The sequence below is a fragment of the Dama dama genome, chromosome 1 (genome assembly GCF_033118175.1).
Source record: "Dama dama isolate Ldn47 chromosome 1, ASM3311817v1, whole genome shotgun sequence".
NCBI lineage: Eukaryota > Metazoa > Chordata > Mammalia > Artiodactyla > Cervidae > Dama > Dama dama.
In genome coordinates, this window is record NC_083681.1 from 18,383,549 (window position 1) to 18,399,030 (window position 15,482).

The following is a 15,482-nucleotide window of genomic DNA, read 5'->3' on the forward strand; positions in this document are numbered from 1 at the left end:
GAAATCAAAAGAAAACTGGAATAGCAATATTTATATTAGATGAAATAGACTTGAAAATAAAGACTGTTACAAGAGATGAAGAAGCACATTACATCATGATGATGAGATCAATGCAAGAAGAAACTAGAGCAATTTTAGATACATACACACCCATCTAGAAGAATCTCAACTTACCACCATAAAAGGAGAAATCAACTGTTCACAATAATAGTGGTGGAATTTAACACCCCACTTTCATCAACAGACAGATCATCCAGACAGAAAATCAGTAAGGAAAAACAGACCTTAAATGACAAAGTAGACCAGAAGGATATAATTCACATTTATAGAGCATTCCATCCCAAAACAGTAGAATACACATTCTTCTCAAGTGTACACAGAGTTGATCACATGCTGGGCCACAAGTCTCAGAATATTTAAGAAAATTTAAATCAATCAAACATCTCTTCTGACCCAAATGTTATGAGATTAGAAATCAACTACAAGAAAAAAAAAAAAAAAAAACTATAAAAAACCCAAAAACATGTGGAGGCTAAACAATCTGATAATAAACAACCAATGGATCAGTGAAGAAATTAAAGAGGTAATCAAAAAATTACCTAGAGGCAAATGAAAATGAAAACAAGATGATCTAAAACCTATGGGATATAGGGCAGAAAGGGAGGGTAGGATGAACTGACAGATTGGGACTGATATATATACACTACAATGTGTAGAGCAAATAACAAATGAGAACCTACTGCAAAGCACAGGGAACTCGACTCAATGCACTGTAATGACCAAGATTGGAATGAAATCTGAACAAGAGTGGATACATATATGTGTATAACTGATTCAGTTAGTTAGAAGGAACTAACACAACATTGTAAGCAACCATAATCTAATTAAAAAAAAAAAAAAAAACCCAAGGGATGCAGCAAAAGTAGTTCTAAGAGGGAAGTTCATAATAATGTGATATTACCTTGGAAAGTAGAAAAACTTCAAACAACCTAACTTTAAACCTAAAGCAACTGGAGGGAAAAGCAAACAAACAAAGCACAAAGTTTGTAGGAGGAAAGAAATCATAAAGATCAGAGCAGATATAAATGAAATGGAGATAAAAAAACAATTGAAAAGATCAATGCATCTAAAAGCTGGTACTTGGAAGAGATAAACAAAATTGATAAAACGTTAGCCAAACTCACCAAGAAAAAGAGCAAGAAGGCTCAAATCAATAAAATTAGAAATGAAAAAAGAGAAGTTACAACAGTCACCATAGGTATACAAAGAAGAATAAGAGACTACTACAGGCAACTATACGTCAATAAAACGGACAATCTAGAAGAAATGGAAAATTTTTAAAAAGATACAATCTACCAAGATTGAACCAGGAAGATAGTAAATATGAACCACCAATCATAAGTACTGAAATTGCAATTGTGATTTTAAAACTTCAACAAACAACAGTTCAGGACTTTCACAGGTAAATTCTATCAAACATTTAAAGAAGAGTTAACAGCTATCCACAAAAGACTGGTTCCAAATAAGAAAATGAGTACATCAAGGCTGTATATTGTCACCCTGCATATTTAATTTATATGCAGAGTACATCATGAGAAACTGGGCTGGAAGAAGCACAAGCTGGAATTAAGATCACCAGGAGAAATATCAGTAACCTCAGATATGCAGATGACACCACCCTAATGGCAGAAAGTGAAGAGGAACTAAAAAGCCTCTTGATGAAAGTGAAAGAGGACAGTGAAAAAGTGGGCTTAAAGCTCAACATTCAGAAAACTAAGATCATGGTATCTGGTCCCATCACCTCATGGGAAATAGATGGGGAGACAGTGGAATCAGTGGCTGACTTTATTTTTTTGGGCTCCAAAATCACTGCAGGTGGTGATTGCAGCCATGAAATTAAAAGACGCTTACTCCTTGGAAGGAAAGTTATGACCAAGCTAGATAGCATATTAAAAAGCAGAGACATTACTTTGCCAACAAAGGTCCATCTGGTCAAGGCTATGGTTTTTCCAGTGGTCATGTATGGATGTGAGAGTTGGACTGTGAAGAAAGCTGAGCGCTGAAGAATTGATGCTTTTGAACTGTGGTGCTGGAGAAGACTCTTGAGAGTCCCTTGGACTGCAAGGAGATCCAACCAGTTCATCCTAAAGGAGATAAGTCCTGGGAGTTCATTGGAAGGACTGATGCTGAAGCTGAAACTCCAATACTTTGGCCACCTCATGCGAAGAGTTGACTCATTGGAAAAGGCCCTGATGCTGGGAGGGATTGGGGGCAGGAGGAGAAGGGGACGACAGAGGATGAGATGGCTGGAGGCATCACCGACTCGATGGACATGAGTTTGAGTAAACTCCGGGAGTTGCTGATGGACAGGGAGGCCTGGAGTGCTACGATTAATGGGATCTCAAAGGGTCAGACACGACTGAGCGACTGAACTGAACTGACTGAACAGCTATGCTTTTGAAACTATTTCAAAAAAATCTCAGAGGAAGTCTCACCAACGCATTCTTTGAGGCCACCATCTTCCTGATACCAAAACCAGACAAAAACACAACAACAACAAAAAGAAAATTACAAACCAATATCACTGATGAATACAGACACAAAAATCCTCAATAAAATATTAGCAATCTGAATCCAGCCATACATTAAAATTACCATACACCATGATCCAGTGGGATTTATCCCAGGGATGCAAGAATTTTTCAATAACTGCAAATCAATTCATTTGATGCAGCTCATCAAAAACTTGAAGAATAAAAACCATACAATCATCTCAATACAGGCAAAAAAAGCTTTTGCAAAAAATCAACACCCATTTATGATAAAGACTCTTCAGAAAGTGGGTATAGAGGGAACATACCTCAACATAATAAAGGCCATATATGACAAACCTACAGCTAACAACATACTAAATGGGGAAAGCTGAAAGCAATTCCTCTAAGATCAGGAACAAGACAAGGATGTCCACTCTCACCACTTTTATTTAACATAGTTTTTGAATTCTAAGCCACAGCAATCAGAGAAGGAAAAAAATAAAAGAATCCAATTGGAAAAGAAGTTAAACTCTAACTGTTTAAGGATGACATGATACTATAAATAGGAAACTCTAGAGATGCTACCAGAGAACTACTAGACTTCATCAACAAATTCAGTAAAATTTCAGGATACAAAATTAATACACAGAAACCTGTTGTATTTCTATGCACAAAAAACAAAAGATTAGAAAGAGCAATTAAGGAAACAATTCTGTGCATGCATCCTAAGTCGCTTTAGTCATGTCTGACTCTTTTCAACCCCATGGATTTTACCCTGCCAAGTTCCTCTGTCCGTGGAAATGTCCAGCCAAGAATACTGGAGTGGGTTGCTGTCCCTCCTCCAGGGGATCCTCCCAACCCAGGGATGGAACCCTGTCTCTTATGTCTCCTGCATTGATGGGTGGGTTCTTTACTACTAGTGCCACCTGCAAAGCCTGAAACAATCCCACTTGCTACCATATCAAAAACAATAAAATACCTAGGAATAAACATACCCGAGGACACAAAAGACATGTACTTCAAAATGAAAAGAATATAAATCTTTCATATTTTTGATGAAAGAAATAAAAAGTATCACAAACAGGTGGAAAGATATACCATGTTCTTGGATTGGTAGAGTCAATATTGTGAAAATGAATATACTACTCAAAGCAATGTACAGATTCAAGGCAATCCCTATCAAATTACCAATGGCATTTTTCATAGAACTAGAACAAAAAATCTTAAAATTTGCATGAAGACACAAAAGACCCCGAATAGCCAAAGCAATCTTGAGTAAGAAAAATGGAGCTGGAGGAATCACACTCCCTGATTTCAAATTATACTACAAAGATACTAGTCATCAAAACAGTATGGTATTGGCAGAAAAACAGAAATAAAGATCAATGAAACAGGATGGAAAGCCCAGAAATAAACCCATGCACCTATGGTCAATTAATCTGTGACAAAGGAAGCAAGAATATATGATGGAGAAAAGACAGTCTCTTCAACAAGTGGTGCTGGGAAAATGGGACAGCTAAATGCAAAAGAATGAAAGTAGAATATTCTCTAATCCCATACACAAAACTAAACTCAAAATGGATTAAAGTCCTAAATGTAAGGCCAGATGCTATAAAACTCTTAAAGAAAAACATAAGCAGAACACTCTTGGTTTTCAATTGCAGCAACAGATTTTTCAATCCATCTCCTAGAGTAATGGAAATAAAAACAAAAATAAGGAAATGAGACCTAATAAACTCTAAAGCTTTTGCACAGCAAAGGAAACCAGAAACAAAATGAAAAGATAATCCACAGAATGGAAGCAAATATTTGCAAACAGTTCACCAGCAAGAGATTAATCTCCAAACAGCACATGCAGCTCAATATAAAAAAAACAAACAGTCCAATGAAGAAATGGGCAGAAGACCTAAACAGACATTTCAAATACATTGAAATGGCTAAGAAGCACATGAAAAAATGCTTAACATTTCTAATTATTGCAAATCAAAACTGAAAGAGTTGTTACCTCACATTAGTAAGAATGACCATCATCAAAACGTCTACAAACAATGAATGTTGGAAGGGGTGTGGAGAGAAGGAAACCCTCCTACATTGTTGGTGGAAATATAAATCGGTAGAGCCATAGTGGTGAACAGTATGGAGGTTCCTTAAGAAATAGACCTAAAAAATGATCCTGCTATCCCACTCCTGGACATATATCCAGAAAAACACACAATTTGAAAGAATCCATGCACTGCAATGTTCATTGCAGAACTGCTTACAATAGCCAAGATATGGAATCAGCCTAAATGTCCACTGACAGATGAATGAATAAAGAAGATGTAGTGCATATATTCAATGGAATATTACTCAGCCATTAAAAGCAATGAAGTGATGCCATTAGCAATAACATGGATGGACCTGGGGATTATGGAAAGTGAAAAGCAAAAGTGTTAGTTACTAAGTCATATCCAACTCTTTGGGACCCCAGGACTGTAGCCTACTAGGCTCCTCTGTTCATGGAATTCTAAAAGCAAGAATACTGGAGTGGATGGCCATTCCCTTCTCGAGAGATCTTCATGAACCAGGGATTGAATCCAGGTCTCCTGCATTCCAGGCAGATTCTTTACCATTTGAGCCACCAGGGAAGGTGGGGATTATTATACTAAGTGAAGTAATGACAAATATCATATGCTGTTTTACTATGTCACCCTGCTTATTTAACTTATATGTAGAGTACATCATGAGAAACGCTGGGCTGGAAGAAGCACAAACTGGAATCAAGACTGCCGGGAGAAATATCAATAACCTCAGATATGCAGATGACACCACCCTTATGGCAGAAAGTGAAGCAGAACTAAAGAACCTCTTGATGAAAGTGAAAGAGGAGAGTGAAAAAGTTGGCTTAAAGCTCAACATTCAGAAAACTAAGATCATGGCATCCAGTCCCATTCACTTCATGGGAAATAGATGGGGAGACAGTGGAAACAGTGACAGACTTATTTTTTTGGGCTCCAAAATCACTGCGATGGTGATTGCAGCCATGAAATTAAAAGACGCTTACTCCTTGGAAGGAAAGTTATGACCAAGCTAGATAGCATATTAAAAAGCAGAGACATTACTTTGCCAACAAAGGTCCATCTAGTCAAGGCTATGGTTTTTCCATTGGTCATGTATGGATGTGAGAGTTGGACTGTGAAGAAAGCTGAGCACTGAAGAATTGATGCTTTTGAACTGTGGTGCTGGAGAAGACTCTTGAGAGTCCCTTGGACTGCAAGGAGATCCAACCAGTTCATCCTAAAGAGATCAGTCCTGGGTGTTCATTGGAAGGACTGATGCTGAAGCTGAAACTCCAATACTTTGGCCACCTCATGCGAAGAGTTGACTCATCTGAAAAGACCCTGATGCTGGGAAAGATTGAGGGCAGGAGGAGAAGGGGACGACGGAGGATGAGATGGTTGGATGACATCACCGACTCAATGGACATGGGTTTGGGTGGATTCTGGAAGTTGGTGATGGACAGGGAGGCCTGGTGTGTAGCGATTCACGGGGTCACAGAGTCGGACACGACTGAGTGACTGAACTGAACTGATTACTATATGTGGAATAGAAAAAAACCATACAAATGGACTTCTTACAAAACAAAAACAGAGTCACAGATTTAGAGATCAAACTTTGGTTCCCAGGGAGGAGGGGAGCATGGAGGGAAAGATTAGGAATTTGGGACTGAGTTGTACACACTGCTAAATCTATAATGGATAATCAACAAGGACCTATTGTATAGCACAGGGAACACTGCTCAATGCTCTGTATAATCCAAATGGAAAAGAATCTGAAAAAGAATAGATTACCTGTATGTGTATAATTGAATCACTTCACTGTACGCTTGAAATTAAACAACATTGTTAGTTAACTCTACTCAGACGTAAAATGTTAAAAACTGTATAGTCATTCCCTTTCTTGTCCACCATTGGTTACTCTACAAGATTGAGGAGTATTAAAGAAAATCAGGGATTTAGCAAACAAGCGTTCCTCAAGAAATAAGAAAAACATCAAATAAATAAACTAACCCTACACCTAAAGCAACCAGAAGAAGAAGAGCAACAATAACAAAACCCCCAAACTTAGAAGAAAAGAAATCATAAAGATCACAGCTGAAATAAATGTAAAGGAAATGAAAGAGACAATAGCAGAGATCACTAAAAGTAAATGCTGGTCCTTTGGGAAGATGAACAAAATTGAAAAACCATTAGCCAGACTCACCAAGAAAAAAAGGGAGAAGCCTCAAATTGATAAAATTATAAAGGAAAAGGGAGAAGTTACAATAGACAGCACAGAAATACAAAGGATCATATGAGACAATTATGAGTAAATATATGCCAATAAATGGACAATCTGGAAGAAATGGATAAAATCTAAATTTTTCAATATATACAAATCAATCAATGTGATAACCATATTAACAAATTGAAAGATTAAAAACCATATGATCATCTCAATAGATACAGAGAAAGCTATCAACAAAATTCAACACTCATTTATTATAAAACTCTCCAGAAAGTGGGCAGATAGAAGGAACAAAGCTAGTGGAGGTGATGGAATTCTAGCTGGACGAAGCACAAGCTGGAATCAAGATTGCTGGGAGAAATATCAATAACCTCAGATATGCAGATGACACCACCCTTATGGCAGAAAGCAAAGAACTAAAGAGCCTCTTGATGAAAGTGAAAGAGGAGGGTGAAAAAGTTGGCTTAAAGCTCAACATTCAGAAAACTAAGATCATGGCATCTGGTCCCATCACTTCATGGCAAATAGATGGAGAAACAGTGGAAACAGTGTCAGACTTTATTTTGGGGGGCTCCAAAATCACTGCAGATGGTGATTGCAGCCATGAAATTAAAAGATGCTTGCTCCTTGGAAAAAAAGTTATGACCAAGCTAGATAGCATATTAAAAAGCAGAAATGTTACTTTACCAACAAAGGTCTGTCTAGCCAAAGCTATTGTTTTTCCAGTAGCCATGTATGGATGTAAGAGTTGAAGTATAAAGAATGCTCAGTGCTGAAGAATTGATTCTTTTAAACTGTGGTGTTGGAGTTGATTCTTGAGAGTCCCTTGGACTGCAAGGAGATCCAACCAGTCCATCCTAAAGGAAATAAGTCCGGAATATTCATTGGAACGACTGATGCTGAAGCCAAAACTCCAATACTTTGGCCACCTGGTGCCAAGAACTGACTCATCTGAAAAGACCCTGATGCTGGGAAAGATTGAGGGCAGGAGGAGAAGGGGATGACAGAGGATAACATGGTTGGATGGCATCACCAACTCAATAGACATGAATTTGAGTAAACTATAGGAGTTGATGATGGACAGGGAGTCCTGGCATGCTGAAGTCTGTGGGGCCACACAGAGTCAGACATGACTGAGTGACTGAACCGACTGACTTTAGTAGGTATTCAGAACAGTTTGTTGAAGTTAAAGATTTATGAATTTATAAATAATGTTTTTGAATTTCAGAAATGCTTCATAGAAGAAACACCCTTTCTACAATAACAACAGAAAGAACTTCTGTTCTAAACCCAGCTGTTATGTGGAATTTCAAGTACGAAAAGTCAGATTTTCAAAGGCTGCTCTAGATTTCCACTAAAATATTTAAATACACAATGCCATGAAATATAAAGTTATAGAATTTTATGTGACACACCACTGAACTAAGCAGAGACATGCAATTCAGTGGAATTTTTTTTGCCATATGTAGAAAATTTCTGGGCATACTAAAGAAATATTTGTCAGTGACACTCCTTCCAATGGGGTCCTATCAAAATCTGTCCATATCTGTAGCTTACCACTTATTTTTCAGCATTAAATTCACCTTTTCCATGATGTTTTCTGCTTCTAGGGATTTTTTAGGGCAGGCTTCACATTATTTATCTTCTATCTTCATTGCCCACCAATAAATGCTGAGTGAAAATATAATATCACTGTAAACTTCATGTTTTTCAGTTTCTGCATTAAATTTAAAAATGTCTCTATGTATATGGTAACACATTTTATGGACCAAATATTGAGACTCATCATTTAAAATACAATCTGACAATGAAAATATTTGAGATCTGGAGAGTCTTAGAAAATTCTGGACAGATGAATACCTCAGCCACGCTAACAAAAACCTAAATCAAATTCTTTTCCATTACATAAATATCATGAAAAAAACCTGCTTTCTTTATTATATCTTCCCCTCTTTCAACAACAGGCTGATAGATTCTGAAGAAATAAAATTAATTTAAGGCACTAATATCTATAACAAACTTAATCTTCACTGCTATGTTACTTGAAAATGAATTAAATATATAGATTTTCAAGGAATCAAAATTATTCAGCTTTGAAATATAAAAATTCTGTTTCACAGATGCAAATAAGCCTTCAGGTATCATGTTGATTGTAAGATAATAGAATATAGAAGATGAAGCAAATGTATGATACACACGTGGGGTAAACAGTGCAAAAATATTTTTGGAAGAACAATTAATTCACAATATGTGTTAGAATAAGAAATTTGTTATTATGTTGTGTAATAGCTATTTGTTATAACTTTTGTTATAGCTATATTTCAGTTGTATCTTTTCAAACCATCTGTTTCAAGTGTAATTATGCTTGAGATTTTTTTCTTTCACCTTTTTTTAACTCTGGACTATATGTCCTGCAGAATTCTCTTAAATAAACTAGGTCCTGAGTTGAATTTTTCACTCTATCCACATTGACCATATAGATTCCTCCCAAAAGCCAACAAAATGCTGTTCGCTGGCAGATTTACCATGATAAAGAATATAACACAAGATAGGCCATTATTTAATGAAAGTTGTATGTGAGATCAGAATTATTTAAGCTACTTTGGTACCTAGTCCTGAAAAAACTATAGATATAAAATTTTTGTTTATGATTCCCTACCCTCACTCATTTCCCCCCACTACCTCCAATGGACACTATTTTCTTCCTAGTGATTTGAACTGTCTCTTTTTCTAAGAATAGAGACTTCCATCCACCATGGATTAGAAACAGAGGAATGACTTCCTTGTCATGCTGGCCACAGATTTCCTGACTGCATCTTCCAAGTCAATGCCAGAAGTAACAGGGAGTTGGATATTGTTGAATATGCTCTGAGACTCTTGCACCTTGATTCCTTCAAGCCTGATCACCAGAGATATGAGTTCTAGTTTTCAGCAGTCTTTGATGGTGTTATCAGTAATATTAGCAAATTTCACTATTCACCTTAGGATCAGCAACAAGCAATTAAAATATTTAATACACTTGAGCTTCCCTAACACCGAGATCCAAGAAGTTGGCTGGACTTTGACCATGAAGAGAACTGATGTCATATGGAGCAATGTCTAGCCCAGCACCAAATACAAAGCACATGGTATTCCCATTTAATTTTATGTACTTTAGGTCACATCTGATAATATATTAGTAGATGTATTTTTTATTTGTTGTCCATGGCAAATATATCTTCTTGTATATATAGTGAATTGTCCTCAAAGTTTATTTTGGCATCAAAACAGACAACTTGTCCTTCTAGAGTTTCAGTAAAAGGTTTCACTTCAACCTAAGTAAGATAAATTTCTAGTAAAAAATAACATAACAAATCTGATTCAGAGCCTGATTTTCCTGGACCCATGGAAACCTAAATTTTCTCCTTTCTGCTAAACTTGACTGTCCTTCAAAACTGTTTTAAAAATGTAAATTTGTCCCTTAAAAATAGATTCTGGTAAGGAAGTTGCCACTGATTGACTGTCAATGTCCCTGCCTGAGGCTGCCCATCTGTAAAAGCCTTTGTAAGATGAGCCCATTAAAATTTCCAAGTAGGAGCATCATACACAGTGTCAGTATATTTGAACTATTATCTTGTTGTATAACACTAGTTTCTTATTCTTAGATTTCTGCAGGATCAACCATCTTTCAGAGATTAATTAAATTTTCTTGTACTTGAGAACCAAGACTCATAGATGTTTTGAGCCTACATGGTCACACTGGAATGACATCTTAAATGCCAAGCACAAAGGAGTCTGACTGGGTGATTGAGATGACAGGAGAAAGAGGCTTAGTAGAGATTTAATCCTTTATTGGAAACAAACCTGAATAAAAATCCCAATTGTGTGTGTGTGTGTGTGAAAGTGTACATATGTTTGTGGTTACTTTTTGCAGATTTTTTTCCCCTTGTAGTTGATTTCTAGTCTCATAGCATTGTGGTTGGAAAAGATGCTTGATATTATTTCAGTTTTCTTACACTTTATTGAAACTTGTTTTTGACCTAGCATGTGATCTATGTTGGAGAATATCCCATGTGTACTTGAAAAGAATGTGTATTCTTTTGCTTTTTGATAAAATGTTCTACACATATCTATTAAGTCCATTTTGCCTAATGTGTCTTTTAATGTCAGTGTTTTCATTTTGATTTTTTTCCTGGATGATCCGTCCATTGATGTAAGTAGGATATTAAAGTCTCATACTATTATTTTGTTACCGTCAATTTCTCCTTTATGTCTGTAAGTATTTGCTTTATGTGTTTAGGTGCTCTTATGTTGGGTGCTATGTATTTACAATTGTTATATTTTTATGTTGGATTGATCTCTCAATCATTATATATTATCTTTCTTTGTTTCTTGTTACAGTCCTTGTTTTCAAGTCTTTTGTCTGGCATAAGTATTACCACTCCAGATTTTTTAAAAATTTCCATTTTCCTGGAAAGTCGTTTTTTCATCTCTTCACTTTTAGTCTGTGTGTGTCTTTAGACCTGAAGTGAGTCCCCTGTAGGCAGCAAATATATGAGTCTTGTTTTTGCATCCGTTCAGCCACTCTATGTCTTTTTATTAGAGCATTTGGTCCATTTACACTTAAAATAATTTTTGATAGGTATATACTCACTGCCATTTTGTTTATTATTTTGGAGTTGTTTCTGTAGTCCTTTTTTGTTTCTTTTTCTGTTGTTCTTTTACCTTGTGACTTGATAACTATGTTTAGTGTTATGTTTGGATTCCTTTCTCTGCTGGTATTTGTATCTATTATGGTGACTGCAGCCATGAAATTAAAAGACGCTTACTCCTTGGAAGTAAAGTTATGATCAACCTAGATAGAATATTAAAAAGCAGAGACATTACTTTGCCAACAAAGGTCCGTCTAGTCAAGGCTATGGTTTTTCCAGTGGTCATGTATGGATGTGAGAGTTGGACTGTGAAGAAAGCTGAGCGCTGAAGAATTGATGCTTTTGAACTGTGGTGTTGGAGAAGATTCTTGAGAGTCCCTTGGACTGCAAGGAGATTCAACCAGTCCATCCTAAAAGCGATCAGTTCTGAATATTCATTGGAAGGACTGATGCTGAAGCTGAAACTCCAATACTCTGGTCACCTCATGGGAAGAGTTGATTCATTGGAAAAGACCTTGATGCTGGGAGGGATTGGGGGCAGAAGGAGAAGGGGACGACAGAGGATGAGATGGCTGGATGGCATCACTGACTCGATGGACATGAGTTTGAGTCAACTCCGGGAGTTGGTGATGGACAGGGAGGCCTGGTGTGCTGCGATTCATGGGGTTGCAAGGAGTCGGACATGACTGAGCGACTGAAATGAACTGAACATATTTACTATTTTTGACATCATATTTTACATTCTTTTGCTTTGTGTGTTCCTTAACTACTTATTGTGAAAATAGATGATTTTACCAATTTTGTCTGTTAGCCTTCCTTCTATGTTTGTACATGGTTGATTTACTACCTTTACCATATTTACCTTTACCAATGAGTTTTTCCTTTCATAATTTTCATGCTTTTAGTTGTGGCCTTTTCTTTTTCATTTAGAGAAATTCTTTTAACATTTCTTGTAAAAGTGGTTTCATGGTGATGAACTCTTTTAGCTTTGCTTCTCTGTAAAATTTTTTTTATTTCTCCTTAAAATCTGAATAAAAACTGTGCCAGGAATTCTTGGCTGCCGGTTTTTCCCTGTCATCACTTTAAATATATCATGCCACTCCCTTCTGACCTGCAAAGTTTCTGCTGAAAAGTCAGTTGATAGCCTTATGGGAGTTCCCTTGTATATAATTTGTTGCTTTTCCCTTTTTGCTTTTAATATTCTCTATTTTTAAGTATTGCCATTTTAATTACTATGCATCCTCTTTGTGTTGATCTTATTTGGAACTCTCTGTGCTTCCTGAACCTGAATGTCTGTTTCATTTTCCAGGCTAGGGAAGTTCTTAGCTCTTACATTTTCAAATATGTTCTCTGTCCCCTTTATATTCTCTTTCTAGGACTGCTCTAATGTGAATATTATTATGCTTAGTATTGTCTCAGAGGTCTCTTAGACTATTTTCATCTTATTCTTTTTTCTGTTCAGCTTCAGTAATTTTCACTACTCTGTCATCGAGCTCATGATAAATTCCTCTGTATCATTTAATCTACTGGTGATTCTTTCTAGCATGTTTTTCATTTTACTTACTGTGTTCTTCATCTGTTTGGTTCATTTTTAAATTTTCCAACTCATTAAAAACTGCTAACTTCTCACTCTGTTCATCCATTCTTCTCTCAAGTCCTTTGATCATCTTTACAATCAATATCTTGAGTTCATAGTTCAAGGTATTTTATCCATCTTTTTATCTCCAATATCTAAGATAGTGTATTATATATACCAATAAAGTGTTAGTTGCTCAGTCGGGTCTGACTCTTTGCAACCCCATGGATTATAAACTCTGTCCATGGAATTCTCCAAGCAAGAATACTGAAGTAGAGGCACTCAATAAATGATTATTAAGTGAATTACATTTTGGACCAGTCTTTAGGCCAACTGGAAAGCCTTCTCCAGATCATGTTTTGAGAACTATTGCCATAGCAACATGTCTATGAATCTTCCTTTATTTTATTTAAAGCATTCTCTAGCAGAATGAATAACTCATGTAATCTCAGTCACAGTTTTATCAACATAGATATTAATAGCCATTCTGGGTCCAACTCTCACTTCCAATTAGGACACAGAACTCCATAGGCCTATAAAATTCATTCTATTAGAAAAGAGTGGTCTTAATTTTAAAATTTTGCACAACAGTTAAGCAATGGCCTAATGGTTTTTAAGCCCATAGTTTTCATTTCTACTTTCATTATGAAACTGATACATTCAACACATACATCTTCTACTACAAATTCTTCAAGTAACAACACTTAGGATCAAAGCTAGATTAAAAATAAATAAATGGGCCATGACTCCCACTCCACCCACAAAATGATCCAAGCAGGAAATTTCTACTTACCCATTGCTCAATCTAACCTTGCTAAAGAAAGAGACCTTTGGGTGGAGAAGTTCTTATGCAAATAAATTCCTAAGGATGATGCTCAGTAAGAGAGTCACCTGTCTGGAAAACACTAAGCCCTATGTCACTTGTAATGGACCAATCTGGAGTCCAAATAGATGACAGAGCGCAGCATCTCCCAGGTCTTCCCTTCCTCCTCAGTTCCACTGCTGAGGCAGACTTTAGAGGCACAACTTCTTCCTCCATGGATTCCCTACTCACCACATCTAAATACTACATCAGGTGATTTCAGTTTCTTCAACTACCTCTCTGTGAATCTCATGGTAATCTGGTAAATATGCTTTTTATGTGGAAATAATGGCAGGTGGATTCATGGCTAACATTTATGGACCACTATGGGACAACAATTATGCTAAGCACTTGACAAATTATTTACAAATTTAATTCTGTCAGCAACAACACAGGGTAAATATCCTTTAGTTTATTATTATTATCATCCTCACTTTAGAGATAAAACTGAAAGAGGTTAAGGCCAAGTCGCTTAACTTCCAGGCTAGTACCTGAACATTATGTAACACTGCTGTAGCAAATGTCACCAAACACAATTAATTCAAACAATTAACTGTGAAACAGGGTGGGACCTGGGACCTTTGCCGCAGTGATGTAATGCTTGCACCTGGACAAACATCTCCTTGAGCAACAAAATAAAAAGAAACTATAAGAGACTAAAAATAACTGTATGCATGCATAGTTGGGGCAAATTGGGCAAAAAAGTTACAAAATACCAAAAGACCCAACTGCCACTTCTGAAGAGCTGGGAGCAAAAGCCCAGTGTCAGGAGCAGAAGCAAGGTACTGTGCATGGCCTCCACACAACACCACTGAAAGATTCGACAAAACACTTAAGCTACCCTTCCTGCCTGACCCATGGACACACTACTACCCTTACTCCATATAAGAAACCAGCTTGCTCCCACTTTGGGAGTGGGCAAGGGAAGCTATTGTTTTCACTCCTTCCTGCAGCCACAGGAGCCTCAATAAAGCCTTCCCTAAATTTCTTGTCTGGCACTTAGTCAACTTCTATTGATTGAGGAAGGCCAAGAATCGTGATTGGTATCAATTGCTTTCAAACTACCTGAGCATAAGTCCCTGGCAGTTTGGCAGCCCATGAGGACTTCCTGAATTAATTCAAAGATATATTAGTCCCAACAAGTCTGTAACCTGAAATTCTATAAACCTCTCTATGTGTCATCCTAGTAGGTTTTCTATTAGCTGCATTTTCCCAAAGTTTATTAACTGATGAGAAATGCTTTGTTTTCTTGTGACAAAGCTATGTATAATAGTAGTTTTTCTTGAAATAGTACCTAGTAGTCAGCTAAAAGATAAAGGATATTTTATGATGGCGACATTTTATTGGTATAGACTAGCTCAAGAATGAAGAGAATACCTACTCTACTGAGATTGATTAAGAAAAGGAAAGAAAGGTTGGGCTTCCCTGGTGGCTCAGATGGGAAAGAGTCTGCCTGCAATGCAAGAAACCCAGGTTCAATCCCTGGATTGGGAAGATCCCCTGGAGAAGGAAATGGCTACTCACTCCAGTATTCTTGCCTGGAGAATTCCATGAAACAGAAGAGTCTGGTGGGCTACAGTCCATGGTGTCACAAAGAGTCAGACATGCCTAAG